The sequence below is a fragment of the Lissotriton helveticus genome, chromosome 10, assembly GCF_964261635.1.
Source record: "Lissotriton helveticus chromosome 10, aLisHel1.1, whole genome shotgun sequence".
Lineage (NCBI taxonomy): Eukaryota > Metazoa > Chordata > Amphibia > Caudata > Salamandridae > Lissotriton > Lissotriton helveticus.
This window is the reverse complement of record NC_136071.1, coordinates 1198723824-1198738084: the sequence shown is the minus strand read 5'-3', so window position 1 is coordinate 1198738084 and position 14261 is coordinate 1198723824.

Here is a 14261-nt window from a genome sequence, read left to right as displayed (position 1 = left end):
CCGTGCAGTGTGTGCAGGAGATGTGGTTAGCAGTGCAGTGTGTGCAGTAGATGTGGTTACCGGTGCTGTGTGTGCAGGAGATGTGGTTAGCAGTGCAGAGTGCTCAGGAGATGGGGTTAGTTTACCGACGCATTGTGTGCAGTAGATGTGCTTAGCAGTGCATTGAGTGCAGGAGATGTGGTTAGCAGTGCAGTGTGTTGAGACGATGGGTTGGTTTAGCAGTGCAATGTGTACAGGAGATGTGGTTAGCAGTGCAATGTGTGCAAGAGATGTGGTTAGCAGTGCAATGTGTGCAGTAGATGTGGTTAGCAGTGCAGAGTGCTCAGGAGATGGGGTTAGTTTAGGGACGCATTGTGTGCAGTAGATGTGGTTAGAAGTGCAGTGTGTGCAGTAGATGTGGTTAGCAGTGCAGTGTGTGCAGGAAATGTGGTTAGGAGTTCAGTGTGTGTTGGACATGTGTTTAGCAGTGCTGAGTGCTCAGGAGATGGGGTTAGTTTAGGGAAGCATTGTGTGCAGTAGATGTGGTTAGCAGTGCTGTGTGTTCAGGAGATGTGGTAAACAGTGCAGTGTGTGCAGGAGATGTGGTTAGGAGTGCAGCGTGTGCAGTAGATGTGGTTAGCAGCGCAATGTGTGCAGGAGATGTGGTTAGCAGCGCAATGTGTGCAGGAGATGTGGTTAGCAGTGCAATGTGTGCAGGTGATGTGGTTAGCCGTGCAGTGTGTGCAGGAGATGTGGTTAGCAGTGCAGTGTGTGCAGTAGATGTGGTTAGCAGTGCTGTGTGTGCAGGAGATGTGGTTAGCAGTGCAGAGTGCTCAGGAGATGGGGTTAGTTTACCAACGCATTGTGTGCAGTAGATGTAGTTAGCACTGCAGTGTGTGCAGGAGATGTGGTTAGCAGTGCAGTGTGTTGAGATGGTGGGTTGGTTTAGCAGTACAATGTGTACAGGAGATGTGGTTAGCAGTGCAATGTGTGCAAGAGATGTGGTTAGCAGTGCAATGTGCGCAGGAGATGTGGTTAGCAGTGCAGTGTGTGCAATAGATGTGGTTAGCAGTGCTGTGTGTGCAGGAGATGTGGTTAGCAGTGCAGTGTGTGCAGGAGATGTGGTTCGCAGTGCAGTGTGTGCAGGAGATGTGGTTAGCAGTGCAGTGTCTGCAGGAGATGTGGTTAGCAGTGCAGTGCGTGCAGGAGATGAGGTTAGCAGTGCAGTGTGCTGAGATGATGGGTTGGTTTAGCAGTGCAGTGTATGCAGGAGATGTGGTTAGCAGTGCAGTAGATGTGGTTAGCAGTGCTGTGTGTGCAGGAGATGTGGTTAGCAGTGCAGTGTGTGCAGGAGATGTGGTTAGCAGTGCAGTGTATGCAGGAGATGTGGTTAGCCGTGCATTGTGTGCAGGAGATGCGGTTAGCAGTGCAGTGTGTGCAGGAGATGTGGTTAGCAGTGCAGTGTGTGCAGGAGATGTGGTTAGCAGCACAGTGTGTGCAGGAGATTTGGTTAGCAGTGCAGTGTGTTGAGACAATGGATTGGTTTATCAGCGCAGTGTATGCAGGGGATGTGGTTAGCAGTGTAGTGTGTTGAGACGATGGGTTGGTTTAGCAGTGCAATGTGTGCAGGAGATGTTGTTAGGAGTGCAGTGTGTGTTGGAGATGTGGTTAGCAGTGCTGTGTGTGCAGTAGATGTGGTTAGCAGCACAGTGTATGCAGGAGATGTGGTTAGGAGTGCAGTGTGTGTGGAGATGTGGTTAGCAGTGCAGTGTGTGCTGTAGATGTGGTTAGCAGTGCAGTGTGTGCGGGAGATGTGGTTAGCATTGTGGTGTGTTGAGACAATGAGTTGGTTTAGCAGTGCAATGTGTGCAGGAGATGTGGTTAGGAGTGCAGTGTATGTTGGAGATGTTGTGAGAAGTTGCCCTGTTAGGTGATGTTTCCAATTCTGGAACCACCTCTTATCAGACCAAACAATCCCTTATGGTGTCTGGTTGTAAGTCAACCTTATTAGACAAGCTATCCTAGGGGTAGCATGGACTAAGCAGCCTAAAGGCTTAACTTAAGAGGTCGTGTTAAGCGAGCTGTTTTACCACATACAATCCTGTAATATCAAATGAAAGGACACCACACAAGTATATATTATAAAAATATATGTATTTATTACTAAAAACAATCCCCAGTATTCTTTATGAATAAAGGGGCACAAGCGTTAAATCAAAAGCACAGTTTAAACATACAAAGTTGCACAATTATGGATGAGGGCGGGGGGCCACTCAAACCATATACTAAACAAGTGGTATAAGAGATACCAATCGAACAGTGGTTAGGCCTAGGGCCTAGGGAATCGCTGGGAGCAGTCGGGACAAGCAGTGCTGAAGTCGGGAAAAGCCCGCGTGATTCGGGTGCAGTGCGGAAAGCGCACGCATGCACCAATGTTAACCAATGGTGCGTAAAAGTTGTAAAGTTAAAGTTTAAGGACACTTCCGCTGAACCTAGAGGAATAAAACTTAAGACACAGACCCTAGAGATGTGTACCAGTGTGGGAACACCGGCGGAGCAAAGTTACCTCACCCACAGGAAGCGGGTGCACAGGTTCGAAGTTGAGTTGGGTTTCGTCACGCAGGCTCTTGGTGCTTGAAGCTGAAAGGGCTGCAGGCGGGGTGAAAGAGAAGTGTCCGGTGGAGTCCAAGGGTGGACTCAAGTCGAAAAGTACCTGAAAGCAGAAGGGACAGAGTGACCAGGGTGGAACCAGGACGGAACCAGGCAATGTCGGGCGCAATCAGGTGGTCGTCGAGGAGCTTCTCTCCGCTGTCACGTGGGCTCTGGGGCATCTACGACGTCCAGGAGCGGGTCACGATCTGTCCCACGCAGGCTCTCGCCGTCGGCGCTGTCGGCTTCAAGATTGGAGCAAACAACACTTGGCAAAAGCAATCCACGCGGAACCGGGAGATTGCTTCTCACTCAAACCAGGAGGGTCAGAGTGGGGGCTCCTTTTCAGGGGAGCTGGTGCAGATCTGGAGCAACCAGATTCACAGGTCGAATTTCAAAGTTCGTCGGCACAGGGGCCACTAGCCGGCTGGCAAGTGACCGGAACAACGCGTTGAGCCAAAAGTAGCAGAAGGGCCCCACGCAGCACTCGATGAGTGTAGAGGGGTGAGCTTCGGTGCAAGAGTGGCTCAGGGTTGGGGCTTCTCAAACCCCGGTGTACAGCTTCGAGGGTCACTCGTGGGCTGCACGGTCAGCGTCTCGTGGTCTTTTCAAGATGGCGTGCCCCACGCTTCCGGTCGCCTCCACGGGTCTCAGCTCTGCAGGGACTGTGGATCGGGCTGTTGGAAGGCAGGCAAGCTTGATCTCGTCGATCTCTGTCGCTCGAGTTCCGGCGGGAACTGCAACAAAGCAGACGTCGATGGCTGGATGGTGCCTGTTTGCACAGGGTGGTCACTCCTTGACCACAAGGGAGATTCTTCGGGCTTCTACGTTGAGTAGGATGTCGAAGGGTCCAGAGTTTCGTTTCTTATGTTTTATCAGGATAATCTGCAGTGTCTTGGCACTGCTCCCACTCTTATTCGAATCTGGGGGGCTGGATTACCTGCTAGGTCCCCTCCTATGGGTGGGACCCAGGAAGGGGGTGGATACACCCCTTTCCTTTGATCCAGGCTGCCCTGGCACGAGGGCTGGAGTGCCCCAGAACCGGTTTGGCCGGATTATGCAAGGGGCAGCCTTGTGCGCCCCAAGCAGTGTCTGGTTTCTTTCAAACCTCCCTGCTACAATCCACTATCTCCTGTCTGGAGGGTGGTAACACCCCCCTGCGACAGGAAACCCTTTGTCCAGGCCCCATTTGGCTGAGTTTCGGTCAGCTTCAGGGGGTCAGACTTCTGTCTGTGGCAGAGGCATCCATTTTGTGGATCTAAGGTCCTTTTAGAAATTAACCGCATTTAAGTAAAGTAACATGTCTTACCCCTCTAGAGGGGTGGAATGCTATCTCCGTCGCCAGAACTGGCGAGGGGATAGTATTCCAAATCGTATGACACCTTACACGACATGTTTTGATAAAGCCAAACCAAAGTTGCTATATAACCGCGAGGATTATAAGGCACTTAAGAGTATATGGTATGGCCTTATCCTGAAACAGCTTAGGGAGTTGTTCCCGACGGCTGCAGACAGGCTCAGCTCATGCTAGAGCTCCATCTCACATTAAACCACGCACTCTGCCTCCAGGATTGATGAGGCTTTCCATAGGAGTGGCTCACAGGTTTATATGTGTCCAGATATAGGTTTAGATATAGGTATACCATATCTAAGTAAGGGGTGATTACACCACCTTACCCCAGCTGAGTGATCAGCCAGTTGTGTCAATTTAAGAACCAGCCAGGGGTGGCAAAAGATATGCTGCAGCCCCTGGTAGGCCTTGGTGGCCCCTATGCCCTGGGCACCTATAGTGCATTATACAGGGGCTGACAAGGAGTCCATTTCCAATTGTGGTATGTACCTAGGGTACATGGAATCCATTTTACAGAGAGAGCAGATGGCCTGGGGCCCTGATTAGCAGGGAACCAGGTCAACTAAGTCAAAAAACCAGCTAAACACAAGGCAAAAAAATCGGGGGTAACCATAGTCAGGTAGCCACCTTCCTACAGATGTGGTTAGCAGTGCTGTGTGTGCAGGAGATGTGGTTAGCAGTGCAGTGTGTGCAGTAGATATGGTTAGCAGTGCAGTTTTGTGAGATGATGGGTTGGTTTACAAGTGCAGTGCATGCAGGAGATGTGGTATGCAGTGCAGTGTGTGCAGTAGATGTGGTTAGCAGTGCAGTGTGTGCAGGAAATGTGGTTAGGAATGCAGTGTGTGTTGGACATGTGTTTAGCAGTGCAGAGTGCTCAGGAGATGGGGTTAGTTTAGGGACGCATTGTGTGCAGTAGATGTGGTTAGCAGTGCAGTGGGTGCAGTAGATGTAGTTAGCAGTGCAGAGTGCTCAGGAGATGGGGTTAGTTTAGGGACGCATTGTGTGCAGTAGATGTGGTTAGCAGTGCAGTGGGTGCAGTAGATGTGGTTAGCAGTGCAGAGTGCTCAGGAGATGGGGTTAGTTTAGGGACGCATTGTGTGCAGTAGATGTGATTAGCAGTGCAGTGTGTGCAGGAGATGTGGTTAGCAGCCCAGTGTGTGCAGGAGATGTGGTTAGCAGTGCAGTGTATACAGGAGATGTGGTTAGCCGTGCAGTGTGTGCAGGAGATGTGGTTAGCAGTGCAGTGTGTGCAGTAGATGTGGTTAGGAGTGCTGTGTGTGCAGGAGATGTGGTTAGCAGTGCAGAGTGCTCAGGAGATGGGGTTAGTTTACCGACGCATTGTGTGCAGTAGATGTGGTTAGCAGTGCAGTGTGTGCAGGAGATGTGGTTAGCAGTGCAGTGTGTTGAGATGATGGGTTAGTTTAGCAGTGCAATGTGTGCAGGAGATGTGGTTAGCAGTGCAATGTGTGCAGGAGATGTGGTTAGCAGTGCAGTGTGTGCAGGAGATGTGGTTAGCAGTGCAGTGTGTGCAGGAAATGTGGTTAGGAATGCAGTGTGTGTTGGACATGTGTTTAGCAGTGCAGAGTGCTCAGGAGATGGGGTTAGTTTAGGGACGCATTGTGTGCAGTAGATGTGGTTAGCAGTGCAGTGGGTGCAGTAGATGTGGTTAGCAGTGCAGAGTGCTCAGGAGATGGGGTTAGTTTAGGGACGCATTGTGTGCAGTAGATGTGGTTAGCAGTGCAGTGGGTGCAGTAGATGTGTTTAGCAGTGCAGAGTGCTCAGGAGATGCGGTTAGTTTACCGACGCATTGTGTGCAGTAGATGTGGTTAGCAGTGCAGTGTGTTGAGATGATGGGTTAGTTTAGCAGTGCAATGTGTGCAGGAGATGTGGTTAGCAGTGCAGTGTGTGCAGTAGATGTGGTTAGCAGTGCAGTGTGTGCAGTAGATGTGGTTAGCAGTACAATGTGTGCAGGAAATGTGGTTAGCAGCAGAGTGTAATTAGGGAAAACATTGTATAGCATAAAAATAAAAATTACTATTCCCACTCCAGAGAGTGCAACAGTAGGGGAAGCGTTGGATAGGGTAGAGGTAAAAATTACTATTCCCACTCCAGTGAGAGGAACAGTAGGGAAAGCGTTGGATAGCGTAGGGGTAAAAATTACTATTCCCACTCCAGAGAGTGCAACAGTAGGGAAAGCGTTGGATAGCGTAGGGGTAAAAATTACTATTCCAACTCCAGAGAGTGCAACAGTAGGGTAAGTGTTGTATAGTGTAGAGGTAAAAATTACTATTCCCACGCCAGTGAGAGGAACAGTAGGGAAAGCGTTGGATAGCGGAGGGGTAAAAATTACTATTTGATATTAAATTACTTACCTTCAATTCGATATTCTTCACCACTATATTCTGTCCATTCGATATTTTGTCCATTCTATATTTTGACTTCGATATTTTGTCTTGTTACCCCTGAGTGGACAGGCTATCCCTGTGAGGACAGGTATCCCCACAGCCTGTCATGGGACAGTCCGTGCCTGCTTCTGTAGCCCGTCAGTGGCCCAGTTCATAGATTCAGCGGTCCACTGTCTGTAGCTATTATGAAAATGTTCACTACAAATATTCACCAAGTATAAGAGGGGGGGGGGTTCTCTGCACTCCCCAGACTCGACAGAGGGGACGAGGGGGCTGCTCTGCTAATCCTCTCGAGGGTCCATGGGCAGGGCTGGGGGGGGGGGTGGAGGGGGAGGGGTCGGAAGGAGGGGGGGGCTTGAGGGGAGTGATTCGTGAAGTCTGCGCCGCGGTGCTCCACGCGCTCATTGCTATAATCAAAGTGACAGGAGTGCAGGGGGGGGGGGGCATTGTGCGGTGGGGGGCTCTGCGGGGGGCGGGAGGGGGCTGCAGAGTGCGCCCACCTCTCTGATTAGACGTGACAAGACCCCACCTGCTGTCGGCAGCAGCGGCAATTAGCGCCGCTCTCGGGGCGGGAGATGCGCGCATTAGAGGCGCTACTCCTGGCATCGCACCGGTGGCACCGGGGTGAGGAGGGGTGAAGGGGCAGGCCCGGGCTGGGAGAGGCACAGGCCCGGGCCGGGAGAGGGGCAGGCCCGGGCCGGGGGAGGGACAGACCGGGGCTGTGCGAGAGGGGAAGGCTCGGCCCGGGGCAGATTCTAGGTCCGAGAGGCCATGGAAAAACAGGGGTGAGAGTGGCAGGCCCTGTTCCAGGAGACTGGATGTCAGAAGGTAATGAAGAAGCAGGGGTGGGAGCAAGGAGCCGCACGAAAATTACAATACCCCCCTCTTGAAATACACCTCGAACTAAACCAAGCGTGCAAAGCGAGCAAAGGTGCCCCCCCTTTCTATCTATCCGTCCATTTACCCTCCATCTACTCATCCATCTGTCCATCCCTTCCACTCTCTATCTTCCACCCATTTCTACATCCATTCATCCATCCATCATTCACCTATGACCTCATTAATATGCTCATGCCTCCATCCATCCATCCATCCATCCATCCATTCACCTATGACCTCACTAATATGCTCGTGCCTCCATCCATTGTAACCATCCATTCACCTATGACCTCATTAATATGCTCATGCCTCCATCCATCCATCCATCATTCACCTATGACCTCATTAATATTCTCGTGCCTCCATCCATTGTAACCATCCCTTCACTCTTCAGTATCCTTTCTTCTATCCTTCCAACCATTCACTCTTTCACCAGTCAATCCTTTCACTCTCCCATCTGACCTTTGACCCTTCAATCCATCAATCCTTTCACACACCCATCCAGTCATTCCTTCACCCTTTCCTCTTTCCTGTCACCCCCCCTTTCACCTCTGCTTCCTTTTCCCCTCTCAATGTACCCATCATTTTTCTCCTATTCTTACTTTTTTCATATATTCATCTCTTATGCTCATTGTTTTTCGATATATTCCTCGCTTTGTTTTTTCCCTACTTAATGTTTTCTTTTTGTGTTTCCTTCCCTCTGCATGCCAGTAAATGCTCACAGCCCTCTCTCGTGGTATTTCCTAGCACTGTTATTTATTACCATTTTGTTTGTTTACCTGCTGACATAAGAGGCTACAAAACAACACATTCATGTTGATGTGGACCCAGTTCACCAGTGGCGGCCTCCACTGAAGCTGCTGAAGTGGGGGGTCCCTACTCCACTGGGTGGGAGGTGCACGCCCCCTCTTAGGGTTCTGGCACTCAGAGGGTCATGAAGCACCAGGGGTGGGAGGTGCAGGTCCAGGACTCTCAGAGGTGGACGGTCAGGCTATGGTTCAGGATTCTGGGTCTGGGAGGGCCATGAAGTAGCCCCGGGGGAGTTCACAGGCTCCTTTACCAGAATTCTGGGAGGTGGGAAGGAGGTCTGGGTGGAGTTCGCAAAGTTCCACCTCGCGGAATTCCGCTAAGTGATAAAAAAACTCTGCAGAGTTCCGCGAGTGGCGGAGTGCAGCGCGAACTGCTGTTCATGCCGATCTTCCTGCCGCTCGAGTAGAAATGCTACCCAAGCAGCAGCTCGCGCTCGCCAACTTACCGTTAGCGAGCGCAAGCGAGGAAACTATCCGCTGCACTATGCAGAGCGGAGTTTCCTGCACTCTGTGAGCTCCGGAGAACACGGAGTGCAGAAAAAACCCGTTAAACTCCGTGAACGGAGCGGAGTTCACCCCCAGGCCTAGTGGGAGGGTCAGGCTTCATTTCAGGAGCCATATAAAAGGACAGGTGAGAGGGGCAGAACCCATCCCAGGCCAGATAAAAGGACAGGTGAGAGGGGCAGAAACCATCCCAGGCCAGATAAAAGGACAGGTGAGAGGGGCAGAACCCATCCCAGGCCAGATAAAAGGACAGGTGAGAGGGGCAGAACCCATCCCAGGCCAGATAAAAGGACAGGTGAGAGGGGCAGAACCCATCCCAGGCCAGATAAAAGGACAGGTGAGAGGGGCAGAACCCATCCCAGGCCAGATAAAAGGACAGGTGAGAGGGGCAGAACCCATCCCAGGCCAGATAAAAGGACAGGTGAGAGGGGCAGAACCCATCCCAGGCCAGATAAAAGGACAGGTGAGAGGGGCAGAACCCATCCCAGGCCAGATAAAAGGACAGGTGAGAGGGGCAGAAACCATCCCAGGTCAGATGAAAGGACAGGTGAGAGGGGCAGAAACCAACCCAGGTCAGATAAAAGGACAGGTGAGAGGGGCAGAAACCATCCCAGGCCAGATAAAAGGACAGGTGAGAGGGGCAGAAACCATCCCAGGCCAGATAAAAGGACAGGTGAGAGGGTCAGAAACCATCCCAGGCCATATACAAGGACAGGTGAGAGGGGCAGAAACCATCCCAGGCCATATAAAAGGACAGGTGAGAGGGGCAGAAACCATCCCAGGTCAGATAAAAGGACAGGTGAGAGGGGCAGAAACCATCCCAGGTCAGATAAAAGGACAGGTGAGAGGGGCAGAAACCATCCCAGGCCATATAAAAGGACAGGTGAGAGGGGCAGAAACCATCCCAGGTCAGATAAAAGGACAGGTGAGAGAGGCAGAAACCATCCCAGGTCAGATAAAAGGACAGGTGAGAGGGGCAGAAACCATCCCAGGTCAGATAAAAGGACAGGTGAGAGGGGCAGAAACCATCCCAGGTCAGAGTCAGGGTCTGGAAGGCCACGAAGAAGCACAGACGGCAGACCCCATTCCACGATTCTAGGTGCGAAAAGGCCATGAAGAAGCACAGGCAGGAGGAGAAGGCCCTTTACGGGATTCTGGCTTTGAGATGGACAAAAGAAGCACAAGTGAAAGGGACAGACTATATTCAAGAAAATCTGGCTGTGTGTAGACACTTTGCTCACTTTGCCACTTGATTCAAGCTATCCTGGCTGATGATGGGTGAAACCCCAAAACCAGTCCTCGGAAGCTTGTTTTCAGTCCAGGGAGGACCTGGCCTGGCAGTTCTGGCTGAACGGTTCCCATGTGGCACAGGGTCAAGACTAATTTACATATGGCTGGGTCCAAACTGGGAAGGCAAAGTGGGCTAAAGAACGATGATGGATTAAACCCAGATCTGTGACTGGGAGTGAATATCTGAAAAGTTTCATCACTCTGTGCATCATCTTATCGTGTTTGCTATGTTCCTCACGCTACAGCCTATTTTATCCTTTGTAGGTCTGGCATTGGCAAAGACCTTTCAATTTTACCATAATAATATGTACAATATACTTATTTAAAGGGTCTTTCAGCCACCTCTCTCCACCCGTTGGTCTATTGTTGTGTCATTCACATTCTGCTTCCGCCCACTACAGCGTACAGCTTGGGCAGTGGGTCAGCCTGCGTGAGCCTCTAGTTAATGCCACTTTGAGTGACAGCATTTTCACTCTTTCACAATGTGCATATTCACAGACAAGGAGTTCTCTGTAATGCCAATGTTTCCTGTTGTTATAGGAGGCACATTTCAAGTGTGCACGGGGCACATTCCAGCTTTATCAATTTCCTTCTCCTTCCAATACCCTTGTAAATTCCTTTTGAAGAGGACTTCTGCTGTTTTACAGCTTGCTATATTGTGTTCCTGGACTCTGTTTCACTAATGGTTTAATTTGCAGCACACTTGTAACAGTTTTATTTAAACATAGGTGGGATGTTATTGGGTGTTGGTATGCCACAATTTATACTGTGAACCTTCCTTCTTTCCTTTTTTCTTTCTTCCTTCTTTTTTCCTTTTTTCCATCTTTCTTTTTTACCTATCCTTTTTGATCCTTCTTTCTTTCATTTTCTTTCTTACTTTTTACATTCTTTCATTCTTTTCTTTTTTCCTTTCTTTTTCCCCCTCTTTCCTTCATTCTTTCCTTTCTTTTTTCCCCTCGTTTCTTTTTATTCCTTCATTCTTTTCCTTTTTAGCATCTTTATTTCTTGTCTTCTTTACTGATTTCTTTTTTCTTTTATTTTTGCTTTCTTTCCTTTTTACTTTCTATTTTCTGTTCTTTCTTCCTTTTTTACCTTCATTCATTCTTTCTGTCTTTCTTTTTTACCTTGTTTCAATTTTCTTCCTTTCTTTTTTCTTTTTGTCTACTTTCCTTCATTCTTTATTTTTGGCTTTTTTCCATTTTGACTTCGTTCTTTTCTTTTTTCTTTGATTGCCTTCTTTCTTTCTTTCATTCTTTCCTTCTAAAAATTTTTTTTCCTTCTTTCTTACTTTTTTTGCCGTCTTTGCTATTTTCTTTCCTTCTTTTATTTTGCAGTCTGTTTTTTTTAAAACAAAATTCTTCTTCCTTTTTTGCCTTCTTTCCTTTTTCTTTCTTTCTCTTTTGCCTTCTTTATTTATTTCTTGACCATTCACCCATTTTTCTTTCTTTCTTCAATATTTTTGCTTTATTCCTTCTTTCCTCCTTTTTGACTTCCTTCCATTTTGCATCCCTCCCTTCCTTTCTTTTTGTCATCATTACTTTTTTTTGTGCCCTTCTTCTTCCTTTTCTATCTGCCTTCATTCCTTTTTTGTTAGCCTTACTTCCTTTTTTCTTTCCTTCCTTTACTTTCTTCCCTTCTTTCTTGCCTTCTTTCTTAAAGGAATGACCAATAGCTTTTTTTAGGTCTATGTTAGCCAAGACCTATAGGAGTTTGCAGCCAGAATTCATCCATTAGTCTTTGATTGTGTCATGCACAATTTTCTACCACACACTCTGGCATGTATCAAGGGGTCACATTAACCCACTTCAGGCATTGACTGACTTCACTATGAGTTACAGCATGCTGCCCTTTCACAAGGAGCACATCCACACACAAGGTAGTTCCATTCAATGCCAGGTGTATTATGATATTGTGTACTCTTTTGAGACCAGCCATTTTTTTCCCTTTAGCCTTTCTAGCAGATTTATTGAGGGCCCAGCAGCTTCCCGAACAATAACATTTTGCAAAAAACATGATAAAACAAAACAAGAATTGACAAAAGATTGGCAGCCAATGTCAGACCTTTCGGCTTTCCTAATGCTGGGTCTATTTTGATATGTAAATGATTACAAATGGCACCCAAGTTGTGCGCTCACGACATGAGACACACTGCTCCAAATCACTCTGCTGGAAACTAATACATTAGTAAGTACCTTAACATCTTCGGTGCTCATGGCGAACTCATCTCATCATGAGGCACAGTGGCGCTGTGCTCATGACGAGCTGAGCTCGTCATGACTGCCACGGTGCTCCCACGCGGGGATAATTCCCCTGCTGTGCTGAGCGTTCCATGAAAACGGGCGTGGTCATGACGAGCTCAGCTCGTCATGAGCACACGAGCACTGTGCCTCATGACGAGCTGAGCTCATCAGGAGCACCGCGGCGCTGCGCACGGCCCCCTCCCCCCGCACCGCGGGGGAATTAGCCCCACGGCAAAGGGGTTAATGCCACCTTCTTTTTGAGCATATGACCACATACTTCTCCACTTTGGATACTTATCTTTTTAGACTATTACCCTACAGAGTAGAAGTTAATAAGTGCAGTACTGTTACAGTATGTGGTTGGACTACATCACGTTACTAAGAGGTCGTGCTCTGATAATGCTATATGGCTGCATTTAAACCCCGGGATTGTTTTGCTCAGGAGGGGGCATATTCCTGCACAAAAACAATCCCGAATGGCGTTTTTGTCTTTCTATGTGTGCTGCAGAAGGCAGCAAATTCGGAAAGAGGAAAAAATGAGAAGAAACAAATGATTTTTCCTCGTTATATCTGCTCTGGAGAGGCGTAAGGTTTTGTCACTGCTCCAGATTCATGTGAGTAAGTAAATCTGGTATAGCGTCAAAATACATAGGCGTTGCTTGGCAAAACCCACGCAATGCCCATGCAACACCTCCCTGGCTCAAAGTAAGGCAACATAGTGACTTGTGCTACTTGGTCTTACTCCATATCCATGGGTCCATGCAGAGCCACACAGGGTGACTTTACATCGCCTCATAGATATGTTTGAGAGGCTTGCGCTGCCGGAGCATCAACAAAAGTTACACTCTGGTGGTACAACCTTCTCATAAATAAGCCCCTCAATGAGCAACAATAGGGATATGTGCTCACTGATTACACCGATTAGTAGATTTAGTAGGCACAATGGACTATTTCCTACCTACCATTTCCATAGTTATTCACATGGGCAGGTCAGTCAGTTATTACATAAAAAGTGGTTTACAATTGAAGAAATACGTGTGTGTGTGTGTATCTCCATGCGTGACTGTGTGCAGGCGTGCATGTATGTGTGTGATTAATTGACTCACAATCTATATCATTTTGCCCACATAGTAGTGCTTAATTTGAGCCGGTGGTTTCCAGTGCTCAGCACTGGCACCTAATTGTCAGCACCGGGGCTTATGACGGTCTGCCACATGGTGGTGCTGTCTAGCTAATTTAGGTATGGGCATAACAACAGCTGTTTATTAGTTCAATATACATTTACAATGACTAATACCTGCCTCCCAAGCCGTTCTTATAGCTTTGGGGGCCTGGCATGTGTGAATTGCCACAATTGTAAGAGTGCGATGGATAGTTGCTGTGTGTGTACTGTCATTGGCAGCGCTGGAAGGGGCAATGTATGGTGCAAGCAGCAGTGGCCTCCCGACGAGAGTCCTGTCACTTATTCTTTTACAAATTAAGTACTGCCACGCGGTATACAGAGATAAGGGAAGATTTGACACTTTACCTGCCACCATGCCTAGATACAGAGTTCTACCGACCATGGCTCTCTGACACCAGTGATAGATGGTTTCTGACATGGGACCTTCAGTGGATATGATTGAATGTCTCACTCTTAGCACTTTAGCATGCAGTATCAAACTTCTCTCAAAATTGTTTAAGTAACCTCTAAGGAAAAATTAGGCTCATATGTTCAGACACGCTAGCCCTCAAAGAAAATTGTGGTGTTTCCCCTGAGCATTAACCGGTCATCAGAAATAATTAGACAGAATATGCAGTTGGAGGTAATCAAAATATAACCATGTTGTGTAGACTGTCTTGAAGACTCCTTATTGGTTTATCGATAAATTATTGGATTGACTTATTCAAGATCTGTTCCTGAAGTTGCATACTAATCCGAATATCAGAACTAAACAAGGACAACACGTGTTTCATAATTTTAGAATCGTTTCATCAGGGCCACAATATTTAAAGATGTTGTGTGGAATATACCACAACCACTTCAGATACTTTATAATTTTTGTGTGCCAAAAAATGTCAAATTAATATGGGCTTCATTTAGTTTTCTGCAGCCGGTATACTCTGTCACATTGGTGACGGATATCCTGTCCTCCGAAATATAAATCCCATTCTA